Genomic DNA, 14482 nt, shown 5'->3' with positions numbered 1-14482 from the left:
GGGAAATACAGCGCAGAGGCGTACCGCGCGCCTGGGGACCCGAGGACGGGGTCACCCACTCAGTCTGCTGCCCCGTCCGAGGTTACGTGGAAAGTGCAGCAAGACTTCTCTATTTATTTGCTAAAACTACTTTTCGTGCTGGTAGAAAAGAGCTGGAAAAGCATATTAGCAAGTTTCAACAGGAGAAAAAGAAGCATTTTTGTTACTGCTGCAGGTTTCACAGAATCACAGAATCACAGAATAGTAGGGGTTGGAAGGGACCTCTGTGAGTCATCTAGTCCAACCCCCTGCCGAAGCAGGGTCACCTACAGCAGGCTGCACAGGACCTTGTCCAGGCGGGTCTGGAATATCTCCAGAGAAGGAGACTCCACAACCTCCCTGGGCAGCCTGTTCCAGGGCTCCGTCACCCTCAGAGGGAAGAAGTTCTTCCTCGTGTTCAGACGGAACTTCCTGTGCCTCAGTTTGTGCCCATTGCCCCTTGTCCTGTCACTGGGCACCACTGAAAAGAGCTTGGCCCCATCCTCCTGACACCCACCCTTCAGATATTTGTAGGCATTTATAAGGTCCCCTCTCAGCCTTCTCTTCTTCAGGCTGAACAAGCCCAGTTCCCTCAACCTCTCCTCGTAGGGGAGATGCTCCAGTCCCCTCACCATCCTCGTAGCCCTCCGCTGGACTCTCTCCAGTAGCTCCTCATCTTTCTTGAACTGGGGAGCCCAGAACTGGACCCAGCACTCCAGATGGGGCCTCACCAGGGCAGTGTAGAGGGGAAGGAGAACCTCCCTCGTCCTGCTGGCCACACTCTTCTTGATGCACCCCAGGATCCCATTGGCTTTCTTGGCAGCCAGGGCACACTGCTGGCTCATGGTTAACCTGTTGTCCACCAGGACACACAGGTCCCTCTCCGCAGAGCTGCTCTCCAGCAGGTCCACCCCAAGCCTGTACTGGTGCATGAGGTTGTTCCTCCCCAGGTGCAGGACCCTGCACTTGCCCTTGTTGAACCTCATCAAGTTCCTCTCTGCCCAGCTTTCCAGCCTATCCAGGTCACGCTGAATGGCAGCAGAGCCTTCCGGTGTATCTACCACACCTCCCAGTTTGGTGTCATCAGCAAACTTGCTGAGGTTTGTCGCAGTTATGATTGGTTTCCAGCAGGCCTTAGGTATTTTGCTTCTTACAGGCTCAGATTAACCGGCCCTCGAATCGCAGTCGTTGCCACGTACCTTCTGTGGCTTTTGTTCACGTGGAACATAGCTAAATGAGCTCAGGTAATGAGTATTTAACTGCCCTAAGGATTTACCCAGCTACCTGAGTGGGTTTTGCAGCCTAGCGTGTGCACTGTGCTGTCATGGATGTGCTTGTCATGAGTGCCTGAAGTGAGCAGTTTAGTGCCTTTCGAGGACAAAGAAAGCCTGAAGAAGAGAAGGCTGAGAGGGGACCTAATATATACTTACAAATAACTGCAGGGTGGGTGTCAGGAGGATGGGGCCAAGCTCTTTCCAGTGGTGCCCAGCGACAGGACAAGGGGCAACGGGCACAAACTGAAGCAGAGGAAGCTCCAGCTGAACCCAAGGAAGAACTTCTTCCCTCTGAGGGTGACGGAGCCCTGGAACAGGCTGCCCAGGGAGGTTGTGGAGTCTTCTTCTCTGGAGATATTCCAGACCCGCCTGGACAAGGTCCTGTGCAGCCTGCTCTGGGTGACCCTGCTTGGGCAGGGGGTTGGGCTGGGTGACCCACAGAGGTCCCTGCCAACCCCGACCATGCTGTGATTCTGTGACAATTCAGACATGTGCAAAACATCCACCCCTCTGTCTGTGTCCCCGAAGATGGAGAAGGTGGAAGAAGTCAGCCTAAAACCAAAAGAGGCAGCAACAGCAGCAGAACGCAGCCGGTAGACTCTGTCCTCTGGGATTAAACCGCCCAGCAGAGAGCAAGGTTACTAAATCCCTCGCAAGGCAGAAGGTAAGGGAATTTGCAGTTCTGCAAGCACTGCCATTCCCTCCCCCCCCCAATTATTCTGTGAGACTGAAAAAAGAAGAAAAGGACTTGGAGGAAAGTAGCCTCAGCAGTGTCTTTTTTCTAGCTAAAACCTAACAAAGGAAGATGGGATTAAGTTTCCCTAGGGAGGCAAACCAAGTTCAGCAAAAGCAGGAAAATTAGTTCAGTGACTCTCCTCTTTCTGCCCAGTCAGGTGACTGAAGTTTTTCTAAAAAGCGAACAGATCAGCACCCGTGATTAAATGCCTACCTGACCACTGGGACCAAGCACAGCGAACGGACGGGGAGAACAGAAGAGGTCTGGATAAAGACAAAATGAATGTTAGACCTGATAACTAAGGTGGGTTTCGGCTACCTGAAAGTTCGGTAGGAGCACCTTTAAAACAAATTTTGCTGGGCCAAAACCAGAAAGCTCCCTTCTCAAAGTGTACTGGAATGGTTTCCGGCACTGGAAGTCTCCACGGAGGCTGCACTGCTGGCAGTGGCAGCAGGCTCTCTGTCCCGTAGCACCTATAGCTCCAGCTTTTGTCCCCCTAGCTTCTTAAATATTTCATGGCAGACTGCAAATGATACAAAGTGAAATTTCTTCCAGTATGAATGGCCAGACAGCAACTGGATGCCATTTAAGCTTTACATAACACCTGGCCCTGAGAGGAGTCAGCCTTCTGCTTGTAAGTAACTTTTCGTATCAAAAACTGCCTCTGAGGACATTTTACTCAGGGCAAAAGACCAAGCAGTGAAGATCTGTGCACTGCAAGAAACTGACTTGCACAGACGGATGAACAACCAAGCAGCTCTTGAAGCATCCCATCATAGTCTGCAGTTTACTGCACCCCACCACAACTGAGCATGAGGTTCAGAATGGCACTCTAAACCATCAGCAAGTCAGTCAAAACCCTCAGTATTTAATTTTTTCAGGACTTCTCAAGGTGCAGGCACGCTCCTTGCTATCGTGCCAAAAAGTGAAAAGTGTTTCTGGGTTATTTCCAGCAGAAGATGCCTCTTTCTCTCCGATGGGGATACCTATTCTGGTACTGACCTGTGCAACTCGTTTTAAATGTACGGAGTTGCCTCTTCGATATCCTGGAGGAATGTATTCGTGTGCCCTGTTCTGCACGTGTCCTCCAGAACTTCCATTACAGCACGACCACAACGGTGGGAATGCAGTGCTTTGATCCCAGTGAGAAGCTCATGTTCCGTCTGAACATGAGGAAGAACTTCTTCCCTCTGAGGGTGACAGAGCACTGGAACAGGCTGCCCAGGGAGGTTGTGGAGTCTCCTTCTCTGGAGATATTCAAGCCCCGCCTGGACAAGGTCCTGTGCAGCCTGCTCTGGGTGACCCTGCTTCAGCAGGAGGGTTGGACTGGGTGACCCACAGAGGTCCCTTCCAACCCCTACTATTCTGTGATTCTGTGATTCTGTGATTCTGTGAAACCTGCACTCAAAAAAGGTCCTGGTCATGCAGCTAAAAATGTGCATCTGGAGCAGACACTACTGGTGCAAAGCTTTATAGTGCCACAGGTGACAGAAATAAAAGCTAGCCAATCTATATATTTGGAGATGAAATGGAAAAAAAAACCCAACCGAACCTCCTTTCCTTTCTTTGTCCACGTGAGAAGCTACAGACACTTACCTGCCTACATTGTCAGAGATGCTGTCCAACGCCATAGTTCATAATTTTCTTGAGGGCATCTGGAGTTTCATGCAGGTTTAGATCTCCCCCCACCTGTACATTCCCACTCTAAAAAGATTACTCATCCTCAGTATAGCCAGTAAGTAAACTCCTCCCTTTCCCACCAAGGCCTTCCAGAATATTACTGTTCTCACCTCTCTGGGAACACTAAAGACCCTTTGGCAGATAAGGTGCAAAATAGGTGGATGATACTATTAGTGGATTATTAACAACGTCCAATGTGCGTATCTCGGTGGATGGTTGGACTCGATGATCTTAGAGGACTTTTCCGACCTCTGATTCTGTGATTCTAAGATCTGGGGCTACGCTACTGTGATGATAAGCACTGTGGTGGTCTCTGCATTGCTAGGCCAGCAAGCTGAGATCGTTTCCTCCAGACTGTCAAGAGACACCTGATGTCATTTCTGTCAAAACAGCCACAGCCCATGCTAAGGTGTTTACTGAGGCTCCAGGGGAATGAAGGACACCTCACCCAGCACCACCTAGTTAGAATGGCTTCATGACTTACACACACAAACTGGCAAGTATATCTGATGCAAACACCTAAAAGGTCAATGCATGCGGTCTGTTACTGACCACTGACTGAGGCCACAAAGTTACTCATTCACAGTGGGGTGGCAACAGCTTTGTTAGACCATTAATCTTTGTCTTCGTTGGGGCAACTATGTCAGAAATCGTGAAAGGACAAAATGCTGTGTTTGGCACTAAAACAGATGAAAATCTAGACTGCACATTATTGCTGCAGTGGAAATAATGATCCCTGATTTACTAACAGCTTACTCAAAGCAACTGAAAACAACTCATGTGTCAAAAAGCCTCTTGTTCTCTTCTCGGGTTCAACCCTCCAAGTCCCTTGTGTGACTGCACTTGCCTGTAGTTGTCTGAGCGTGCTTAGCAGCATTCGAACTGCGCAGCATTTCATAGAATCGCAGAATGGTCTGGGTTGGGAAGGACCTTCAAAGATCATCTAGTCCAACCCCCCTGCCATGGGCAGGGACATCTTCCACCAGACCAGGTTGCTCAAAGCCCCATCCAGCCTGGGCTTGAACTCTTCCAGGGAGGGGACAGCCATAGCTTCTCTGGGCAACCTGTTCCAGTGTCTCACCAACCTCATCATAAAAAATTTCTCCCTTATGTCCAATCTGAACCTACCTTCTTTTAGTTTGAACCATTGCCCCTTGTCCTGTCACAATCTTATACATCTCAAATCTTAACAGCACCTCAGAACTATTAAAAAAAAAAAAAAAGGCACTGTGACTCCTGGATACTTTGGAAAGAAAACAGCAAGAGATTGGAAGGTGAACCCATGAGCCACACGAGAAACCCTCCCAGGTGACAAAGCAGTTTGGAAAGGTGCTTCCTTCAAGGCTGCGTCACTGGAAAAATGCGGAGAAGGCTGAGAGGGGACCTAATAAATGCTTACAAATATCTGCAGGGTGGGTGTCAGGAGGATGGGGCCAAGCTCTTTTGAGTAGTGCCCAGCGACAGGACAAGGGGCAACGGGCACAAACTGAAGCAGAGGAAGCTCCAGCTGAACATGAGGAAGAACTTCTTCCCTCTGAGGGTGACAGAGCCCTGGCAGAGGCTGCCCAGGGAGGCTGTGGAGTCTCCTTCTCTGGAGATATTCCAGACCCACCTGGACAAGGTCCTGTGCAGCCTGCTCTGGGTGACCCTGCTTGGGCAGGGGGTTGGGCTGGGTGACCCACAGAGGTCCCTTCCAACCCCGACCATTCTGTGATCATGCCTCCGTACCTGTCGCTGCGTGACCCCGCAGCGCTGCGAACGGCAAATCGAAGCGTCCTCGGCTCTACAACCCCTCTTCACAGAATCACAGAATCACAGAATAGTAGGGGTTGGAAGGGACCACTGTGTGTCATCTAGTCCAACCCTCCTGCTGAAGCAAGGTCACCTACATGTTCCCAACCTGTGCCACATCCGCTGCCCCCCTCCCACCAAACAACCGCGCACCCAGCGATGCAAAGCACGCCAGCCGAGCTCCGAGGGAAGTTTTGGCGAGCCGAGATGCCAGCGCCCTGTGACATGCCTGGCAGGCGGAGGAGAGGCCGCAGTGTTATTAATGTCCTTGCTCAGCAGCCTGTGCCGCCTGCTCCGCCGCCCAGACGGCGTGGCCTGAAAAGGGACCGCTGCCGGCACTGCTCCGTCCCCCGAAAATTCCGCTTGAAGCCAGAACTGGCAGCGAACCAAGGCGTTCTCTCCCTCATGAGACTGTAAATTAACGCTGCTGAAGGAAACTGGCTGGTAGCTCACGTGGCTCTGGGTTTGCTTTCCATCTGGCGTCGAACTTCGAATTCCCTCTGCACCTAGGAATAAAACAGGTGAGGTGCCTGGGCCACTCAGCACCCCCTACACATTACTAATTTCCTTTCATCCAGGCCTTTTAAAAAAAAAATAAAAATCCCTGATCTTGCTACAGTTTTGAAATGTTATAGGGGGGTTTTTTTGCACTTAAAAAAGCAGCTGTTCTTTCTCTCCAGGCTTTGCAAACATTCTTCCCATTAAGTAACTCATTTACTGCTAGCAGCAGGCACAGCTTCCTCCAGCACACAGCTCTGAAAGAAGCTGGTACATTTTACACATAAAAAATGTGGCTGTGGAAGAGAAACAGATGTATTTTAAACAAAGGTGCTCATTTTCAGCTCCTTCTCACTCCTCCGCCTCTCAGACAAGGTATCTAATAAGCCCTTCACTCCAGCCGCTGACCACCTAAGGCAGCACGATGAATTGTCCCGGTGTTTTCATTCGGGACGTAAAATCAATCTTTAACCAAGGACAAATAGCACTGCTTCCAGTTCTGGAATTAGATGTCAATCCTGTTACTTTGGGGCTGCCTCCTTGTTTTCTGCCAAGATGGAGGGGAAAGGAAGGCCAATCCGGAGCTCCTAAAAGATATTCAAGAAGTACAAATGGGAAAAAAAAACCTATACAGCTACCTCCAACAGATGAGGCAGCAGCCGAGGTTCAGGTAGGTCCAGGCTCCTCTTCACATCACACACTTTTCAAAGCATGTGAAGAACTGCTCCCATCATCTGCTGCTGCAAAACTCTCATTAATATCAACTGGAGCCACGAAAAGATATTTTAGTAGCTGCACTGGAAGGGGAGCCATCGATAGCTGCAGAACAGCATCAACTGCTACACAAGGTTATTCAACCACCTGAGGAAAACATAGGTCTTTCCTCAAATATCTTTACTTTCTGAAGTTCGAGTTGATCGTGGTGGGAAGCTCTGTGGCTGGAAAAAAATCAGAGCACCATCCCAAGTCCCGCTCATCCCTCACGACGACAAAACCCCAGTTGCCTCTTTACGATACTTGCAAGCCCCTTTGAAAGCAACACCAAAACCCGTGATGCAGTCAGAAAGGTATTAGGAAAATGGAAGGTGACACACAGCTGCGACACGTATCACGAGCGAGCACAACACGTGCAAACACAGCAGTACCCCGGGGTCTGAGCGGTATCGGTTTCTTTGCTAATTTTGCATGCTTGGCAAGTGACATTTTACCTCATGCTTTCCCAAATCTTTCTGGAAGTAATTTCTCTGTGCACCTTCAGAATGCCACCAACACGGACGTTATCTAAAAGTCTCCGTTCGCTTGCCCTAAGAATGTTAAAATTCTCTCCCACAGGAGAAAATTTATTTTTAAAAAACCCAAAGTCTCTGATTCGATTCATTTTTTTGATTTAGTAGTTACCTGGAAAGAATTAGCTAGTCAAAAAAAATACCACTTTTGGCAAACAGAAGTATACACACCCACATAAAAAACCCACAACTGTCCTTCATTTTCAACTGTGTGTCCACTGCTGAATCATCCTTTAATTACAGCTGACAATTGCACAAACGTCTCCAACGCAGTACGCTCATAAAGACACATTCATTGCAACGAGATACATGACAGACTTCACACTTAACAGTTGTCAACATAACTTCATTAATGTGTCTTGAGTATCCATTTGCCCACGCCCGCCCACTTCAAAACCAAAATTAAAACCCACTTGTCTTGTGTCATCACATCCTCCAACAACTATCACCACTCACTCAAGTGTTAGGAAAATAAGTCGCTGCTTTTTCCATAATCTCCATCAGCTAACGCCGCTTCCAACAAAAGCAGTGTACAAACAAACTCAAATGAAAGAGGCCATTTTCATTTCCCAAAGACCACATCTATTTATCTTGTTGACCCATCCAATTAAGTGGTATGATTCACCAATGACTGGTAGCACAAACATACACTCATGTCTTAAATTCTGTCAAAACAATACAAAAGTAGACAGCACGGAGCAGCTACCGTTGTCGTTTTAATGATGTGCCCATGATGACTGTAGCTGGCAAAACAAATGTTCCAGCATTATATGAGCCCTTTTAATACATGAAGTATTTCCTATAAAAACAAGCTTGCATATTTAGAAGAAAATGGGGTAGTAGAAGTCAATTATAAAAATTATCATTACTGGGTAGAACTGACCTAAGTGTTCTCACTTGCAAATGTCAGGCAAGCTTAATTTATGCACACACAAATGGAAACAACAAAAGCTATGGGACTCTAAATAAGAAGAATGCCCATATTTCATATTTGTCTAAACAGCAGCTGAGCACATAGTGAAACAGGTCTACAGAAGGAGCCGACTCTCTGAGATCAAGAGATGTTAGCGGATTTCATTTTTCTGGTAAAGACATTTATCAGCCAAAACTACCTGTGACTCATGCTGAGATTAAGTTTAGATTAAGATTAGAACAGTCAATTAAACCACCTGTTCGTGTCATCATTGAGAAAACTGATAATCAACCCGCACGCATGAACTCAGCCATAGAGGTCTATCGTCAGCAATACCCAGGGGCTTGGTCACAACACCACTCATTTTTCATGCTCTCACGGGAACAGAAACAAAAAGTTCAACTCCGGTGCCTCTTTACATGAACTAAGGCAGGGCTATAGGGCAGAGCAAGTTCAGGTGGGATTCAGTAGGTCTTTCCCCCCTACTCATATCGGGCTTTGGATCTTTCAAGACGTTTGCATCTTTCAATCTAGACAGAGCTAAGGGTGTTGTGAAGCTCGTAAGGGTCAAGCCTTTGGTGCCTTCAGAGCTGGGAGAGCACTACAGCCTGAAGGAAATCTCAATGCTAGGAGGTGGGGCATCAGCAGAAGAAAATTTCCCTCCTTATTGGACTTTGGCTTAGGAGGGAGTCCCTTTGAATCCCCCCACTGATGCCTCACCCTGCTCCTTTGTGGTCTCCCCTCTTCTGCACTGCAGACGTGTGCACATATGTAGCTGTAGCTTAGGACCCCAGCGCTGATGAATGTCCTCCTTATTGTCAGACAGGTCCCCTTGCCACCGGGCTATATGGAGAGCGTTTACCATCACAGGTAAGTGCCCTCATGGAACAGTCAATGTCGTGAGACAACTTTTCCCCTAAGTTTCCCTCTCTCTCCAGCCTCCCTGACCTTGTCTGATGGGAAGACGGAACATGGTAAGGGAAGGAAACTGTACAGCTGGAAGTTCCCCAGGAAACCTTGAAATAGTTCTCTGGTGGAAAAAAAAACATCCACGGAAGTTATAAAATCACTTCTAAAGCTGATATATCTGTATTGCAGGAAGTTTGTGATAAATCTTTCTGTGCATGTGTGATTTGAATATATGTAGGCAATACCGTATGAAAAAATTCAAGTTCCGGCAAATGAAGACTTTCTATTACTATCTATATTCAACTAAGTAGAAATTCAAAATTACAAACAAGAACACGAGAAAAAGCAGTCCTATTGACAAAAGTGCTTTGTTTTTTTTAAAAAAAGTATTTATTTTGCCAAAACACCTATCTAAATGCAAAAGCTTAAGATACTGTTAACTACGGCGCTGCTATTCTACCTGCAAAATCAGCTTAATGCCTCCGAAGATTTAAAGAATCGTGCAGCAATTATTTGACTGCATCTTAATGCCCGCTTTAAAATGAAGGGAAAAAAAATCACTTCTGTATGCCTCGCAGAAATAAGTAATTGCTTTAAATCCATCTTCCTTGAAAGCAAGCTGTAAACTCTCCAGTTTCAAAACAGACAGACGAATCTAATGCAATTTGTCTGGTTTCTAATTATTAAGATAATTCATAATAAAAAGCTGGAGGGAGGAGAATTAGGTGCTAGGGGAAGCTGTTTGGGCACACACCAACCACCGAAATGCATTGAGATCAGATGAAAAAGAGAGAACAGAACAGCTATTAAACTTCTGCCTAGCCTTCACTGGGGCTGTTGTTATAAACTTTGAGTACAGCTGCACTTAATGAGTTTGTGTAAAAGCAGACATCATACAAATGGGAGAAAGCAGGAACTTCATCCAATTAGATAAGAGAATTGGCCAGCAGCCTCCAACGAACTGAACAGCTTTTCCAACTTTAGGGATGAGAGCTAATTATAGCTCTATTTTTGTGTGTGTGCAATGCTACCAAATTATTAAGAAATATTGTCCTGTCAAAAAACTATGTCACAGGCACTGACTTGATTATTACAGATAGAGTATTTGCCAGAGACAGGGCTGGACAATGATTAGCCTCGATAACAAGGGAAGTCATTCTGCTGTCGAACTGCAGGATGCAAATGGCTCCCCTTCTTGAGCTTCACCCAAAACCTGGGCAACAGGGTGGAATGGCAAGAATTTCTCTTTTTTAGTTCTTCTTGGCAGTGAGGATGCAAGGAAGACATACTGACACAGATTGTTGTGTGCCTGCTCGAGGAATGTAGTTCAAGAGATGTTCACCGCTGAAACCAACACACAAACCGGGGTGGTTTTTTTCTTTTGAACACACGATAAGATGAAGAATCAGAGCTGCTCTAGACATGAACGGGCAGAATGGTTCTCACTGCTGCTTGACAACAATAAGTATCTTGTCCAGGGAGTGGACTAAGCCAAGGAGGACGCAAGGAAATGATGTTCCTTCTCCTCCTCCTTCGTCACCCCCAAGCATGCCTCAACACACTACGCTACAACCGCTATGGGTGCGCAACTCCCAGCAGCCATGGCCCAAGCAGCCTTCTTGGCTCCGTGGCCAGGTAGGTCCCCCAGACACCTCCAGGCAACACTGTCCATCAAGTCAGGCAATTTTCAAGAATCATAGAATCATAGAATCGTAACAAATGACATTTTATGTAAGGAGGAAAAAAGCGTGAGAGGGCATGTGCTCACTCTGTGAAAGTGCATGCTGAGGGCAGCAGGGAGGGGAAGTGAAAATAGATAATGTATTAATTGAATATTATAAACCACGTCCAAACTCTGGACCCTGTTATTTCACTTCACTCGTGTCTCCTTTGGAATAAGTGCTTATGGCCACTGCCAAACAGTGTCACTCCTGACAGCCTAACTCTCAGGCTCTGTGCTCACCGACAACCCGCGTAGACCATCGCTGTGAGTAAGAAGCGTAGCGTGTTTTTCTTTTCAGGGCAAGGTGGAGCCACTCGGACTCCTTGAAAGAAGCCAGAAAAACAAGATAGAAAACCCCAGAGCAGACAGAGCACACCAGAAGGCTGAGACTGCTAATGGGACAGCTGTAAACAAGGATGAAAGACTCAAATAAGGGTTTAAAAAGGGCAATAGGAAGAGTCCAGAAGAGCTGTTTGAATCTATCCAAGCCATACTTCTGAACTAATATATTTTAATTCAATTATCCTAGAAGCAAATAAACTAATTAACTGAGATTTATATCATCAGTAAGACAACAGAGCGAGCGACATCTCAAGAGACCTAACAGCAATCTTTTGAACTTTGAATGAAGGTTACCAGCACAGCTCCTAAAACTAACACAGGCAAGAGACAGGTTTAAGGCATCTGAACACAGATGCAGCAGGCGAAGTTCGAAACGCTCGATAAAAGCAGCAGTGCCGCAGCAAAGGCAAGGCAAATCACCAAGAAATCAGCTTCCAGGGATCAGCTGAACTGCCGCATTGTACTCGCGTGGAAAATTACCCAGCAGCTTTTCCTGAACCAAGGAACACAAATCAGTTTTGCTTAGCAAACGCAGGAGCCAAACTCTTCTATTGTGAGGGTTTCAATAGGCGCTCAAATAACTTTGACAGCGTGGAGGGGGAAGGGTGTCTCTGACCCAGTTTCTATATTGCAGCGTCACTGGGGTGATGGTGGTAGAAGTGTTCACAGCAGAACCTCTTTTCTTTAATTTTCCTCTCCTGCTTGCCCACCATTGCTTTGTTTAAATAGTCCACAGACGTTATCAGGGGCTCAAGAATAAGACTAATTGAGCTTAATGATTGCTGGCGACTTCTTATACACATTCAGCTGGTGATATCTTCGGCACAGAGGCCCTTTACACCGTGCGAGAGGAAAAATTGCTTTTTTCTTTGGCTTTCTCATTTCATATCCATTTTGAAAGAAAATTTCTCATTTCTTCCTGAAGTCTTAGCCCAAAACCTCTGAACATGCCGTGAGAAATTTTGAATTTCAGACCCTCTTCACCCAGTGGAACCTAAATGATTTTTTTCTAGGCTCTCCACCAAGAAATCTATTGCGACTTCTCATGCCACTGATCCCGGAGAAGATGCAACTGCTCCTCTTTGTGGAATGACAAAGGCCTGCACAGGCAGGGAGCTGGACTGCTGAGCAAAGGGGTCAATGACTCCACGTGCACAGGTGGCAGGGACACGGGGAGTCCACGTCTGCAGACACGTCAGGGCAGTGGCCCCGCCAGGCACCCGGGCAAAGGATGTGACAGATGAACTGGGATGAAAACACTGAGAATCTGAGTAAAAGAGGCAAAATCCAAAGGATGCACATGAAGCTCATGTGACAGGTTCTTCCCTCAGCAAGGCCTGAAATACATTTACGAGTATGAATACCCACAATAATAATTTTCTCTTTAAAAAGCCCTCACTGCCAGCCATGTTTCAATCTGGTTTTCAACAGATCTTGAATTATTATGAACCCTTGCTTGTCTGCTTTGATATGTCACAAGCCATCACTCACCTGACAGCTCTCTGGCAGACTTTCAAGCATCTTCAAAATTACAAAAGCAATCTTGCTTCCAGTGCTTCCCCCACTTCCAGCTCCTAAACCAAACTCTACTTCAGGGGCTTGAGAAGAGCAGAATCAGAAACAGAGCTTGCCAATGTCCTGATGAAGAAACCCGAAAATAAAAAGTTACACTGTCAGAAGCAAGGGAATAAAGGGGAAAAGAAAAGCAGGAGCGGTTTTATGTCAGCCCGTGTGCCACAGCAGGGGTAACCAAGCCCTGAGAAGCACACAAATAATTCTGCCACGCACAGACTGGGATTGCTCTGGGTGACTCCCAGCATGGGTGCACGAATCTGGGGGCTACTGCGCAGACCGAACGCAAGCACTGGAAGGAGGCGAGCCAGCAAAAACTGCTAAGGAGATCCTTGTTCAGTCCCATCGGAGAGTAAAGAAGCCAAAGACCTAAGGAGCTGCTGTTGGCAGCCACGCGACCTCTTCACAGCTCTCTCTCTAACATTCCTTGGCTACGAAGTGTTGTTCAAAGTGGTGGTGCCCGTGTTTTAGGGTTAAGGAGACTGGCCATTCTTGCACTAGTCAGTTCTACTCAGAAGACAAAAAGAAAAGACAAAGACTGGAGAGGGGAAGGCCCATAGAAAAGATGCAATGTAGTTTTTATTTGTCCATCAATAATACATTTGTATTCTCATTCCATTTGAGAAACCAGGTTCCTTTTTTGCTTTCCTTCCCAGAAGGTTTTCTTCCTTTTTTTTTTTCCACTGGGGAAAAAAGAGATTGATTGGAACGTTTACATTACAAACCTTACTCATTTTCATTTGAATCCAACAAATTTTACTTCACTTTCTCAAAATACATGCATTTTCTGCAAACATTTTGTATCATTTGAAAACTCGTGTTTGTTAAGAAAATGGTGATGGTTAAAACTTTTGCCAATTTCTAGTGTTTCCTTCTTCCTTGCACTTCCCTGGAACGCGTTAGCTAGTACGCTGACTTCAGGACTGTCACGTACACCCGGGTGACAGAGGCTTAATTCCCTCTGCCGCCATGGACTTCCCTCTTGACTTTGGGCTGTTCACTTTGCCTCTGTGCTCCTCAAATCCAGCTATAAAAGGGGTATCATAGTCACTTGTATCTTACAGAATCACCGTGGGCATAAAACCACCTGGTATTGTGAAGCTCTTGCATACTGTGGAGGAAGAAGGTATAGAATGTACAACCCACCTGAATTAGGCTTTAGGAAGATGCTGCAGAGGATGACGGTCTTGACTGAACTACGATACGCAGCTGAGCAAAGCAGTATTATTTCCTGAACGACCAAAGCCTTAAGACACTCTTGCAAATAGCACCACAAAATCTCTAATGGATTACAGACAGGCAGGACTTCTGTTTTATGTCTCAGCCAGAATACAAGAATCATTTTGCTGCTCAACGGACTTAAAACATGCAGTGGGTCAAACGGACCGGAAGGGAAGGCAGCCAGTACCATAGAGTCAAGACCTATAGAATAAACACCATCACTCCTAAAGCACTTCAATTTTATCTCCAGTGGAAAAGCCAGGCTCAGCTAATGGCATATGAAGAGTTCGCTGCCTGATGCGGTGTGCCTGTGACGTTGCTTCAGCGCTGGACATTCGTAGCTCCCCTCCTGCAATTTGGCTGATTTCTGAACGCAGCCTCAGCTAAAACCCTTTCCTAACAGAACTGATCTCATTTACGTGTTGGTCTTCGACATCCCTCGTCTAGATTCAGGGCGGTCCGTTTGCCTTGCTCTGAAGGCTCCCTGCCTTCACACACTGGAGCAGAGCTGGACGTGGT

This window comes from Opisthocomus hoazin, chromosome 3, assembly GCF_030867145.1.
Source record: "Opisthocomus hoazin isolate bOpiHoa1 chromosome 3, bOpiHoa1.hap1, whole genome shotgun sequence".
In the NCBI taxonomy this organism is placed as follows: domain Eukaryota; kingdom Metazoa; phylum Chordata; class Aves; order Opisthocomiformes; family Opisthocomidae; genus Opisthocomus; species Opisthocomus hoazin.
This window is presented reverse-complemented; position numbering follows the sequence as displayed.